We start from the raw sequence: 14,454 nt of genomic DNA, 5'->3' as shown, positions 1-14,454 counted from the left end.
ACTGCCTGAGGATCCAGCTATACCTCTCTTGGGCATATACCCAAAAGATGCCTCAACATATAAAAGAGACACGTGCTCCACTATGTTCATTGCAGCCTTATTTATAATAGCCAGAAACTGTAAAGAACCCAGATGCCCTTCAACAGAGGAATGGATACAGAAAATGTGGTACGTCTACACAATGGAATATTATTCAGCTATCAAAAACAATGACTTTATGAAATTCGTAGGCAAATGGTTGGAACTGGAAAATATCATCCTGAGTGAGCTAACCCAATCACAGAAAAACACACAAGGTATGCACTCATTGATAAATGGCTATTAGCCCAAATGCTTGAATTACCCTAGATGCCTAGAACACATGAAACTCAAGACGGATTATCAAAATGTGAATGCTTCGCTCCTTCTTTAAAAGGGGAAGAAGAATACCCTTGGCAGGGAATAGAGAGTCAAAGATTAAAACAGACACAGTAGGAACACCCATTCATAGCCTGCCCCACATGTAGCCAATATATATACAGCCATCCAATTAGACAAGATGGATGAAGCAAATAAGTGCAGGCCGACAGGAGCCGGATGTAGATCACTCCTGAGAGACACAGCCAGAATACAGCAAATACAGAGGCGAATGCCAGCAGCCAACCTCTGATCTGAGAATAGGACCCCCGTTGAAGGAATCAGAGAAAGAACTGGAAGAGCTTGAAGGGGCTCGAGACCCCATATGTACAACAATGCCAAGCAACCAGAGCTTCCAGGGACTAAGACACTACCTAAAGACTATATATGGACTGACCCTGGACTCTGACCTCATAGGTAGCAATGAATATCCTAGTAAGAGCACCAGTGGAAGGGGAAGCCCTGGGTCCTGCCAAGACTGAACCCCCAGTGAACTAGATTTTTGGGGGAGGGCGGCAATGGGGGGAGGATGGGGAAGGGAACACCCATAAAGAAGGGGATGGGGAGGGATTAGGGGGATGTTTCCCAGAAACCGGGAAAGGGAATAACACTCGAAATGTATATAAGAAATACTCAAGTTAATAAAAAAAATAGATACTGAAAAAAATATCCCCACACAGTCTCAAATGTCCCACGGGAAATAAATTCACCTTAAGTTTAGAATAATTCTACATTTAGCACCCATATAAAAAATATCAACTGTATTTTACATACTTATAAGAAAACCATAGGTAATGTTATTTAAGATTAACTTAGCAGTGAAAGATTGGAATGTTAGTAACATGTATATAAATTATCATATGCATGATATTATCTACAAAAGGCAAAGTTTAGAAAAGTTTGTAAATTTAGCTCCATGGTAGAGTACATTATTAATACATGTAGGCTCTTGTATTCAATATTTACTACTTACCAATAAACTGGAGAAAGAAAAGACTGGAGAAAGTATACATTATAAATTGGGTTTAAGACTTGTTTAAACACTAAATACTAAACAATCATCAGGAAACAGTGGCTACTGAATAGGAAGATAGTATAAAAGTGCATTTTCCCTAGACAATTTGTTTGTTCTATATTTTTTCTAACCCTAGGCCACCTTGGTGGTTCTAACTTTTACACAGAAAAGCATAAAGCAAAGAGAAGGCAGACATTATTGGGGTGAATAGGTGACTTACTTTCTAAGTTTAAGTCTTTGTATGGATATAAATAACATGTAAAGTAATATCGGAAGAAAACTAAACAAATGGGACAGTGGAATAACAAAGGCAAAGACAGACCAATTCATTTCTCTTATCATCTCAGCTCACAGAAAAAAAGAAAGGAAGAAAGAAAGAAAGAATGAAAGAAAGGAAGAAAAAAAGAAAGAAAAAGGAGCTATCCATTGAGTGAGAAAGAAGGAAATCAACAGAAACTTAAGAACTTGTCCTTATATAGAAATTGATATTCTATCTTCATCTAATTTTATGTGTCAGTTACAATTGGATGAAAATGCACATGAAAATTATAAATTTAGAAAGATTTAATAAAGATGTGATGTAATATATTTTAGAATTTCTGATTAAAAGGTTACATGGGTGTGGCCTGGCTGATGAGTTTCCCCCGCCAGAAGAATTACACCAGACTTTTCACCAGGGACTGTGAAAGCCAAAAAATCTTGGGCAGATGTCATACAGACTCTAAGAGAACACAAATGCCAGGCCAGCTTGCTATATCTAGCAAAACTCTCAATTAATATAGATGAAGAAACCAAGATATTTCATGACAAAACCAAATTTACACAAAATATTTCTATAAATCCAGCCCTACAAAGGATAGAAGATGGAAAACTCCAATACCAGGAGGGAAACTACACCCTAGAAAAAGCAAGAAATTAATCTCCATGCAACAAAATAAAAAGAACAGAGACATGCAAACATAATTACCCTCTAACAATGAAAACAACAATCACTATTCCTTAATATCTCTTAGCATCAATGGACTCAGTTCCCCAATAAAAAGATATAGACTAACAGACTGGATATATAAAGCGGACCCAGGATTTTGCTGCATACAGGAAACACAACTCAGAGACAAAGACAGACACTACCACAGATTAAAAAGCTGGAAAGCATATTTTCAAGAAAATGGTCTGAAGAAACAAGCCAGAGTAGCCATTTTAATATTGAATAAAATTGACTTTCAACCAAAAGTTATCAAAAAAGATAAGGAAGGACACTTCATATTCATCAAAGGAAAAATCCAACAGAATGAGCCCTCAATGCTTAATATCTATGCTCCAAATGCAGGGCATCTACATTCATAAAAGAAATCTTACTAAAGCTCAAATCACACATTGAACATCACACAATGTTCAACACCCTACTCTCATCAATGGACAGATCATGGAAACAGATATTAAACAGAGACACAGAGAAACTAACAGAAGTTGTGAATCAAATGGTCTTAATAGATATTTATAGAACATTCATCTTAAAACAAAAGGATATACCTTCTCAGCACCTCATGGTACCTTCTCCAAAATCAGTCACAAAACAGGCCTCAACAGATACAGGAAGAGAAATAATTCCACACATCCTATCAGATCACCATGGATTAAGACTGGTTTTCAATAACAAGAAAAATGTCAGAAAGCCCACATATACATGGAAATTGAACAATGCTCTACTCAATAACTTGGTCAAGGAAGAAATAAAGAAATTAAAACTTTTTAGAATTTAATGAAAATGAAGGCACAACATACGCAAACTTCTGGGACACAATGAAAGCAGTGCTAAGAAGAAAAACACAGCTCTAAGTGCCTCCAAAAAGAAATAGGAGAGAGCATACATTAGTGGCATGACAGCACACCTAAAAGTTCTAAAAAGAAGCAAATACACCCAAGAGGAGTAGAAGGAAGGAAATAATCAAACTCAGGGCTGAAATCAACCAAGTAGAAATAGAAAGGAATATACAAAGAATCAATAAAACCAGGAGCTAGTTCTTTGAGAAAATCAACAACATAGATAAACCTTTAGCCAGACTAACCAGAGCGCACAGATAGGGTATCTAAATTAATAAAATCAGAAATAAAATGGGAGATATAACAACAGAATCTGAGGAAATTTAAAAAAATCAGATCTTATTACAAAAGCCTATATTCAAAAAAACTGGAAAATCTGGATAAAATGGACAATTTTCTAGACAATTACCAGGTACCAAAGTTAAATTGGGAACAGATAAACAATCTAAACAACACCATAACTCCTAAAGAAATAGAAGCAGTTATTAAAAGTCTCCCAACAAAAAAGAGCCCAGGACCAGATGTGTTTATTGCAGAATTCTATCAGACCTTCATAGAAGACCTCATAACAATACTGTCCAAACTATTCCACAAAATAGAAACAGGTGGAGAACTACCAAATTCCTTCTATGAAGCCACAATTACACTTTTACCTAAACCAAACAAAGACCCAACAAAGAAAGAGAACTTCAGACCAATTTCCCTTATGAATATTGATGCAAATATACTCAATAAAATTATTGCAAACAGAATCCAAGAACACTTCAAAACTGTCATAGATCAATCAAGTAGGCTTCATCCCAGGGATGCAGGGATGGTTCAATATATGGACATCCATCAACATAATCCACTATATAAACAAACTCAAAGAAAAAAACCACATGATCATTTCATTAGATGATGAGATAGCATTTGACAAAATTCAACAACTCTTCATGATAAAAGTCCTGGAAAGATCAGGAATTCAAGGCCCATACCTAAACAGTAAAAGCACCATACAACAAACCAGTAGATAACATTAAACTAAATGGAGAGAAACTTGAAGCAATCCCACTAAAAAAGGGACTAGACAAGGCTGCCCACTCTCTCCCTACTTACTCAATATAATACCCAAAGTCCAAGCCAGCGCAATCAGGCAACTAAAGGAGGTCAAAGGGATACAAATTGGAAAGGAAGAAGCAAAATTGTCACTATTTGCAGATGATATGATACTATACTTAAGTGACCCCAAAAGTTCTACCAGAGAACTATTAAGCCTGATAACCAACTACATCAAAGCGTCTGGGTATAAAACAGACTCAAACAAATAAATAGTCTTCCTCTACTCACAGGATAAACAGGCTAAGAAAGAAATTACACCCTTCATAATAGTCCCAAATAATATGAAATACCTTAGTGTGACTCTAGCCAAGAAAGTGAAAAATTTGTATGACAAGAACTTCAAGTCAATGAAAAAAGAAATTGAAGATTTCAGAAGATGGAAAGACCTCCCATGCTCATGGATTGGCAGGATTAATACAATAAAAATGTCCATTTTGCCAAAAGCAATCTACAGATTCAATGCAATCCCCATCAAGATTCCAACTCAATTCTCCATAGTTAGAAAGAGAAATTTGCAAATTCAGTTGGAATAACAAAAAACCCAAGATAGCAAAAACTATACTCAACAATAAAAGAACTTCTGAGGGATTCACCATTCCTGACCTCAAGCAATATTACAGAGCAATAGTGATTAAAAAATGTATGGTATTGGTGCAGAGACTGGCAAGTAGATCAGAGGAATAGAACTGAAGACCCAGAAATGAACTCATACAACTATGGTCATATGATCTTTGGCATAGGAGTTAATACCATCCAATGTAAAAAAAGATAGCATTTTCAGATGCTGGTTTACTTGGTGGTCAGCATGTAGAAGAATGCGAATCAATCCATTCTTACTGCCTTGTACAAAGGTCAAGTCCATTTGGATCAATGACCTCTACATAAAAGCAGATACACTCATACTAATAGAAGAAAAAGTGGGCAAGCATCTTGATTACGTGGGTACTATGGGAAATTTCCTGAGCAATTCTTGTTTTAAAATTTTTAAGACCCTGAGATTCTACCTCACACCAGTCAGAATGTCTAAGATAAAAATACTCAGGTGACAACAGATGCTGGTGAAATTGTGGAGAAAGAGGAAAATTCTTCCATTGTTGGTGGGTTGCAACCTGTTACAACCACTGTGGAAATCAGTCTGGAAGTTCCTCAGATAACTGGACATTGCAGTACCTGAGGATCCTGCTATACCTCTCCTGGGCACATACCCAAAACATACTCCAACATACAATAAAGACACATGGTCCAGTATGTTCGTTGCAACCTTATTTATAATATCCAGAAGCCGGATATAAAGAACCCTGATGCCCTTCAACCAAGGAATGAATACAGAAAATGTGATACATCTATACTATGGAGTACTACTCAGCTATCAAAAACAATGACTTCATGAAATTCGTAGGCAAATGGATTGAACTAGAAAATATCATGCTGAGTGTGGTAACCCAGTCACAGAAAAACTCACATGGTATGCACTCACTGATAAGTGGCTATTAGCCCAAAAAGTTTGAATTACCCTAGATGCACAGACCACATGAAGCTCAAGAAGAAGAGTGACCAAAGTTTAGGTGCTTTACTCGTTCTTAAAAGGGGGAACAAAAATATTCATAGGAGGGCATATGGAGGCAAAGTTTGGAGCAGAGACTGAAGGAATGGCCATTCAGAGACTTCTCCACATGTGGCCCACATATATATACAGCCACCAAACAAAATAAGATTGATGAAGCTAAGAAGTGCATGCTGACAGGAACTGGATATATCTGTCTCCTGAGAGATACAGCCAGAGCATGTCAAATACAGAGGTGAATGCTAGCACCAAACCATTCAACTGAGAACATGACCCTGGTTGGAGGAATTAGAGAAAGGATTGAAAGAGCTTCAGATGTTTGCAACCCCATAAGAACAAGAACGCCAACCAACCAGAGCTCCTAGGTACTAAACCACTACCCAAAGACTGTACATGGACTGACCCATATCTCCAGCTCCATATGTAGCAGAGGATGGACTTGTTGGGCACCAATGGAAGGAGAAACCCTTGGTCCTGCCAAGCTTGTACCTCCAGTGAAGGGGATTGGAAGGGGGATGGATGGGGAGGGGAATACCCTTATAGAAGAAGGGGAAGGAGGGTGGGATAGGGAGTTTATGTCCCGGAAACCTGGAATGGAATAATATTTGAAAAATAAGTAAAAAACTATCCAATAAAAGTAAAAAACAAAAACAAAAAAATAAGAAATCCATCATCAGATAAGCATGATCAGGAATACCCTAAAAAATGTTACTTGGGGATAAAAATCATTCACTGTAAAAATTGAAAAAATTCAGTTATATATCTGTAGTGGTTTGAATGAGAATGCCTCCCATAAGTCCATGTATTTTTAATTTTTATTTTTATATACAGTGGTATTTTGCATGCATTTATATCTATATGAGTCTGTTGGATCCCCTGGAACAGTAGTTACAGAGTTTTGGACTGCCTTGTTGTTGCTGGGAATTAAGCCTAGGTCTTCTAAAAGAGAAACCAGTGCTCTTAACCACTGAGTCATCTGTCTAACACAAGTCCATTTATTTGAATGCTTGGTCCCCAGTTAGTACAAATTTTGGAAAGGACTGGAAGGCCTAGCCTTATTGGAGCAGATGTGTCAGTGGGGCTAAGCTTTGGTGTTTTAAAATCCTATGCTAGCCCCAAAGTCTTTTTCATTGCCTGCTATTCAGCATGTAACCTTCTCAGGCAACACTCCAATGTCTGCTTATCTCTTTCATAATTTTATATAAACACTCTGAAACTGTAAAATACTCCCAATTAAATGCTTTATTTTATAGGTTTTGCCTTGGTCATGATGTCTCTTTACATTGATAGAACAGTAACTTAAACAGAAGTGTATTTATATAAAAGTGAAATTGTACTTTATACATCAACTACAAAAGGATTTAAATGTTTGAAAATGGTAAATTTAAAGGTCTCATTAAAAATATGAACTAAAAAATTTTAAACTTTGGATCTAAGATTATTCGTTACATGGAAATAATATCATTCATTGCAGAAATCATTCAAATCAGTTATAAATTTAAGTAACATGATACTCTTTCTGACGCAAGACAGATAGTGAACTATTTGATTAAAGTCCTCTTCTAAGTATATGTTGTCTGTACTTCTCTCTTTTTCCCTTTCTCATTTCCTCCTTTTATGCCTCTCTCACGTTTTTGTCAACATCGGTGTAAGATAATTATTTCCAAAAGATGCACAAACCTATAACAAGGACACATGCACCACTTTATCCATAGCAGCCTTATTTATAATAGCCAGAAGCTGGAAAGAATTCAGATGTCCTTCAGCAGAAGAATGGATACAGAAAATGTTGTACATTTACACAATGGAGTACTGCTCAGCTGTTAAAAACAATGACTGCATGTAATTCTTAGGCAAGTGGATGAAACTAGAAAATATCATCCTGAATGTGGTAACCAAGTTACAAATGAACACACATGGTATGTACTCACTGATGAGTGGATAGTAGCCAAAAAGCTCAGAATAAACAAGATACAATTAACAGACCACAAATCTCAAGAAAGAAGACCAAAGCATGGGTGTTTCAGTTCTTCTTAGAAGGGGGAACAAAATACTCAAGGAAGGAAATATGGAGACAAAGTGTGGAGCAGAGACTGAAGGAAAGGCCATCCAGAGACTGCCCCACCTGGGGATCTAGCACATATATAGCCACAAAACCCAGACAATATTGCAGATGCCAAGAAATGCATGCTGACAGCAGCCTGATATAGTGGTGTCTTGAGAGGCTCTGACAGAGTCTGACAAATACAGAGGTGAATGCTTGTAGCCAACCATTGATCTGAGAATGGGGTCCCCAATGGAGGAATTACAGAGAGGACTGAAGGAGCTAAAGTGGTTTGCAACCCATAGGAAGAACAACAATATCAACCAACCACATCCCCCAGAGCTCCCAGGGACTAAACCACCAACCAAAGAATACACATGGACAGTCCCGTGGCTCCAGCTGCATATACAGCAGAGGATGGCCTTATTGGACATCAATGGGAGGAGGGGCTCTTGGACCTGGGAAGGCTCAATGACCTAGTAGGGAAATGCCAGGGAAGAGAGGTGGAAGTGGGTGGGTGGATGGGATAGCACCCTCACAGAAGCAGAGGGCAGGGGAGATGAGATAGGGGCTTTCCAGAGGGGAAACCCAGAAAGGGGATAACATTCAAAATGTAAATAAATAAAATATCCAATAAAAATATTACAAAAAGGATTATTAACAGAAACAGTTATTTCTTCAATGAATGTTTCATATGCAAAGCCCTAGCTAGGTATTAGATATTCAATACAACAAAAGGTATCATGAGAAAGTTCAGTGGCATGAGAATCAGAGAAAATTGCGTATACAAAATGAGAATGTATTGAGTACATTCAGAAGCAATAGGATACTTTTCTTTGTTCCCAAATATCTTTTAAGATTTATGACTCAATCTTATTTAATTACAATGGTCTTTTTATCCCATTCATTTGCTTTAACCAAACATTTGATATTTTAATAGTCTCTTTGGCCACTTTTCTTACAAGAGATTTCATTTAAACCTCCTAATATATCTGCTTCCCTGAGATGTGTATCACGAAGTAATGTGTCTTTTCTTAATGTTAAAAGTTCAGTCAGCTTATTTGAGTACTATAAACGCAATTATAGTTTGCATTTCTATTTCTCAAATGGGGCTATTCATTAACAATGATGACATTTTTGCAACCATAAAAGCACCTTTAATCCAAGGATCATAAAGACATTTCCACAAGAGGGAAGGAAGCCTATTCTAATATCAGTTACCTAATGAAAACAATCAAGGAGGTTCAGATCAGAGGATCAGAAATGCCATTCAATTATATTCCTTATACTTTCTTATTTTTCATGCAGCAGTATAGAAAAACATTTTTTACCAAAACTGAGATTTTAAGACTTTTATATTTAATTTTTATTGGAACATCCAATTATTTGAGAATCATTGTACTCATTTAGAAAAAATTAACATAGTTGCTCAGTGAAATCTTAGAGAATGATTTTTCATTATGTAACATATATCATTATATACAATATACAGACACATTATACACTTAATATATCTATTGTAGTAATTGACACTAAACCTTAGAATTCTGAAACCGGTCATCAACTCATCCCCATGTCTTAGATTTTCAGTTTTATAATTCTAATGTGTTGTTAATAAATAATGTAGCATGAACTGAAGCATTTCATTTCATTTTTTAATTATTTTATTTTTTACAGTCCATTGTTCCCCCTCCTGGTCCACCCTCCTATAGTCCCTCATCCCACTCTTCCTCCCCACTGTCTACAGGCAGAGATCCTCTGCCACACCAGACCTCCCCACTTCCTGGGGGCTCAAGTTTCTCAAGAGTTAGGCATGTTCTTTCCCTCTGAGGCCAAACCAGGCAATCCTCTGCATCAGTAATAGCACCAGGCCTTGGAGTCTCCTTTTGAGATGTATCCCAAGTTGGGCAAGTCAGTGAACTTCCTTTCCCTCAGTCTCTTCTCCCATTTTTGTTCCCGTGGTTCTTTTAGACAGGAAAAATTCTGGGTTAGCATTTTTTACTGTGGGATGTCAACCATCCTGAGTTTTGCCAGTAAATGGATGGGGCTAGAAAATATCATCCTTAGTGAGGTAACTGAGACCCAAAAGGACATGCATGGTATATACTCACTAATAAGTGGACATTAGCCAAAAATGTACAGAAAACCAAGGGTAAAATCCACAGGTCCCAAGAATGTTAACAAGAAGAAGGGCCCAATTGAGGATGCTTCAATCCCACTTGGGAAGGAGAAGAAAACAATCATGGGAGATGGAGGGAGAAACCTGGGTGGGAGAAGGGGAGAGGGTAAAAGGGAAACATGATCAGGTATGTGAGCAGGGGGAAACAGGAGAGAAGCCCTGAGGGCCAGCAGAATGAATGGAAATATGCAACTTCAAGGGTGGGAGGTGAGGAAACCCTCTAGAAAGTACCAGACCTGGGAGTTGAAAAACTCTAAGGACTCAAAGGGTGGTACCTCAGATGAAATGCCCAACAGTGGGGAAAGGGAACTCGTAGAGTCCACCTCTGGTAGAAGCATTCATCTCTACTGATAATCTGATTACATTTGCTGATCTTTAAATATTGTGAACTCATAACTAGGCAGTCATTTATGGTTGTCTGCTGGAAATAGTAGACTCAAAATCTGTAGTATCTGAAACAGAGTAAATTATTTTATACTCATGCAAAAGACTGAATGACTGACAATAGTAGCATAGGCCTCCTTACTCTGCGATTCCAGCTTTATGAAAACTCTGCCATCCCTAAGATATAGACTCAGTTTACCTATAATCTCATTTCCATATGACCATCCAGAAAGAGCAACAATACAAATGTCCACTTAGGATGTTTATGATGAATTTTCAAGTACCCCAAGGTTTCCCTCACATAAGAGTGTCTACAGCTAATCATTTGGCCACACCTGAGTAGAATTATTGCAATTATAACCTTGCCATGTATTAAGGAAACAGTGAATATGGGCTCCTAATACTTAACCAATATACTGGTGCTACTTACATGGTAATAAGTATGCTGGGAAAAATTTCCTTAATCCTGAGCATATAATCCAGCATTGTGCATCAAGTAATATAAGAACCTGGTATATTTTAGATACATACAAATGTCATGAAGGAAATAAACACTGTATATTATACTGGGTTACACGGATAGGATACTGACCCTATTAGATGGGAATTTACTCTGCTATTTTTAAAAGAATATGAATAATAAAAAGGCATTTATAAAGATCTGAAATGAATACAAGGAGAAAGAGGAGAAGATAAAATTCCTGGGATACAGCAACCTTCATGATCTTTGGAATATAAATAAGACCACGATGGAAAAATATAGAACATGAATTAGACAAGAGAAATGGGGGACTTTGAACAATACCATAAGGCTTTTATATTTTAATATAAGTTACATGGGAACTCACTGAATAATTTTTAAAGAGAGAAACCATGGAGTTTGACTTGTCTGTACATTATACTTTGTCTGAGGGTCAAAAATGGATAAGAATGTTCTGTATGAATACCAAATATTGTCAAGGTGTTCATAGAAATATCATGGTCTAGAGAAGCTTAGTGGAAAAGAGAAAAGAATCTGCAATCTAGAAGTAGTTTGGAGATAGTATTTGTTAATGGAGAGGGGTGGGCAATAGTTTGCTTATGTTTTTTCCTAATGGAACAATGCGGCTTTTATTTTAGGATCTTATTTCTAGATCTGACTTCAACTGGTCAATCAGTCAGACTTGGGTATCTGCAAATATTCCTGAGGGAGAAACAAGTAAAAAGTGCTCAGTAAGGTTTACCTAGAGTCCAGGAGAGAGGATTTGTCTGTGAACAGTGTTTGGGAAGAAGGAACAGAATTGCTCCTATGAGGAGGGTTTTCTGATTGTGCTCTTTTAAAGTGGTTACCACCAACCAGAGCTGGTGTAGTATTAAGTATAATCACTTGATAGCTCAAATTTAAGAGGGAGATGTTTATAACAGATGATGATATGCTAGAAAGTTAGAAGGAAAATGAAAATTGGGAATGAATTGAGCTAATCCAGAAGCCAATAGGTAAAAGTAAAACCATGAGATATTTCAACAGAAGTGTAGCTAGAGATGGATATAGTAATTCCAGTGCAAAAGTCTTCCAAGGAAGAAACTGAGGCTTGTGAAGAGCTGTCGGGTTCCCAAACACTTATTTTGTGGTGTAATTCAATTAGAATATTGTAGTGTATTTATTGGTTGTAATGCATATTTATAAATTGGATTAAGGGAAGGAAAGCATAAATAACCATGATTTTGTTGAGTATTATTAATTCATATTGGATTTGTGTCAGTTATTTAAATAATCTTTAAGGTTATCAAAACTAGTAAGTTAACTGATTTCATCCTTAGTTTTTTCTACTTGGATAATAATGAGATTACTAACCAGTAACATTTGTCACTAAATGGGAAAGAAAAAAAGTAAAGATTTTTTAAAAAATGAGACAAGCTTGAGTGACAATTAAAAGTAGATTTACATTTCTTACATTTAAAAGTAAACAAATCATTCCCATGTTCCTTTTTTTTTCCAAATGAGGAAACAATATAGCATGAACCAGCTAAGCGGAAGAGTAGGCAAAAACATGAGCTCAACTGGGGACAGTTTTCATTCACATTGTTCTGATGTCTCTCACATATCAAATGCTTTTCATACATGTAGTGTCATAAATTTTTTGGGTAGTTTGGAGAAGCTGATCTTATTCTGATAATCTTCGAGATGAGAAGAGATGTGTGTAAATGGGGTCTCCTGTTCAGATACACACAGCTAATTTGAAGATGTAGAAATCAAACTTCAGTCTCCAAATCCCAAGACAAGCCATCTTTCCCCATATAACACTCAAAGGAACTAACATTTTGATATAAAAAATTTCCCTATAGAACCACATTAGAAGTTCATGATATGCTGAGTAATAAAAATATCAATTTTCTACACATTTCCTATTGAACAGTCAAGGAGATGTGGAGACCCCGAAGGCAGTTCCTGACTACTAAAAATGTCACCTCACAAATCAATGTGTTTGTTCGCCTTTTTTTCATAGGTCCACATGGATAGAAAGCATTTTAAAAAATGTAACATATTACAAAATGTATGAAATACTTTGAGTGCTAGGTAGAATGAAATAAAATGAGAAAATTGATGGGGTATAATTTATTTATATAAATAAATATCTAAATGATCTCAATTTAAATATATTTGCTTTATTTTTACCATTGCTCTTATTAAAACACAATAAATTGACAAATACTTGCGTTTTTCCTAGGCAAATACAACTTAGTTTGGATGTCTTGTGGGGGGGTGCAGTTTCAGAGTTTTAAAACAGCTGGCAAACCTGTGGGAAAGAGTTATGAGTCCTCTTTATTTTGTAGTCCAGAGAACGACAGAACTTATTTGGACAGGGTCAACATTCAATGGTGCTAGTTCTTTATGAGAGAATGTTGAAGTAATTCAAATCTATATTTTGCCATGACCAGAATGCAGATTAGGAAAACAAGATTCAATGTAACTGTGGGTTTTTCCACCAGGACCCAAGTTCCCCAAAACAGTGACTCTGATACGGAATTATCTGTGAATAAATTATAGAATAATAGCTTTGACTCATTTGCTATCTCATAAATCAATTATCCCATGTAAAGTAGCCTAAGTAATGTCACGTGGCATTGTTACCTGTGCTCAGTTTCATATGACCATGTTCCTCAGCCATGCCTGACTATCCCAGAGATCTGCTCTCTCTATGGGAGCATGTATCTCCCTTTAATATAGTGCTTACCAAGACTAACAGATGTATTCCTTTTACATCAAGGAGACTGTTGGGAGAAAAATAGGATGTGCTGTGTTGAACACTTAGTGGGCTCTCAATAATTATCTCTCCAACGAATTTAAGGTCGTAAGTGGGGTGAATAGTAAAATATGCAGAGGACAGTGAAGAATTTTGTTGATCCAGGTTGGAGAGGAATAGCTAGTTGGATATCTGGCCAGTTTTGTGTGATCAAGTTTCTACAAGTGCATGACTTGAGACACAAATTATTGAGAGGAGTTGGGATAAGGAAGACAGACTTGGATGTGAATGAGAAAATGGTGATTCAAAATGTGGGGCACTGAGGGAATTGGAGTCTCATTTTATTTGCCACTCTATTGAAAGTTGTAGGGATTAGCAAGATAAATATCATGAAAATCATTTTGCTCACAGACCATCATGAAAGAGGAATGATAGTAGTTCACATTCATGTGATATGCACTGTGTATTTACACAGATCGGTCCATTTAGTCATATAGCATTTTGTGTGGAATTATTTCCAGCTTAGTTTATGGATAAGAAAAGTGAGATACAGTGAAATTGAGAATGACGGCAGACAGTAACATCCACCAACTGATATAACTGGGGGTTTGAATTCAAGCTGATTTCTGAATTGATCTTCTTGACCCCTTTCAAACAGTCCTCCATCATTCATTGTCAAATCTGGTGTAAGCTGATATCAAAGTGATATGTGAAGTCTCTAAA

The 14,454-nt window shown here is 36.7% G+C and overlaps 1 protein-coding gene across 7 annotated transcripts in view; it reads left to right on the top strand.

Moving 5' to 3' along the window:
- Grm8 (glutamate metabotropic receptor 8) overlaps positions 1-14,454 on the top strand; it is a 906,417-nt gene that overhangs the window by 723,163 nt on the left and 168,800 nt on the right.

Source organism: Rattus norvegicus, chromosome 4, assembly GCF_021556685.1.
Source record: "Rattus norvegicus strain SHRSP/BbbUtx chromosome 4, alternate assembly SHRSP_T2T, whole genome shotgun sequence".
In the NCBI taxonomy this organism is placed as follows: Eukaryota; Metazoa; Chordata; class Mammalia; order Rodentia; family Muridae; genus Rattus; species Rattus norvegicus.
This window is presented reverse-complemented; position numbering and strand designations above follow the sequence as displayed.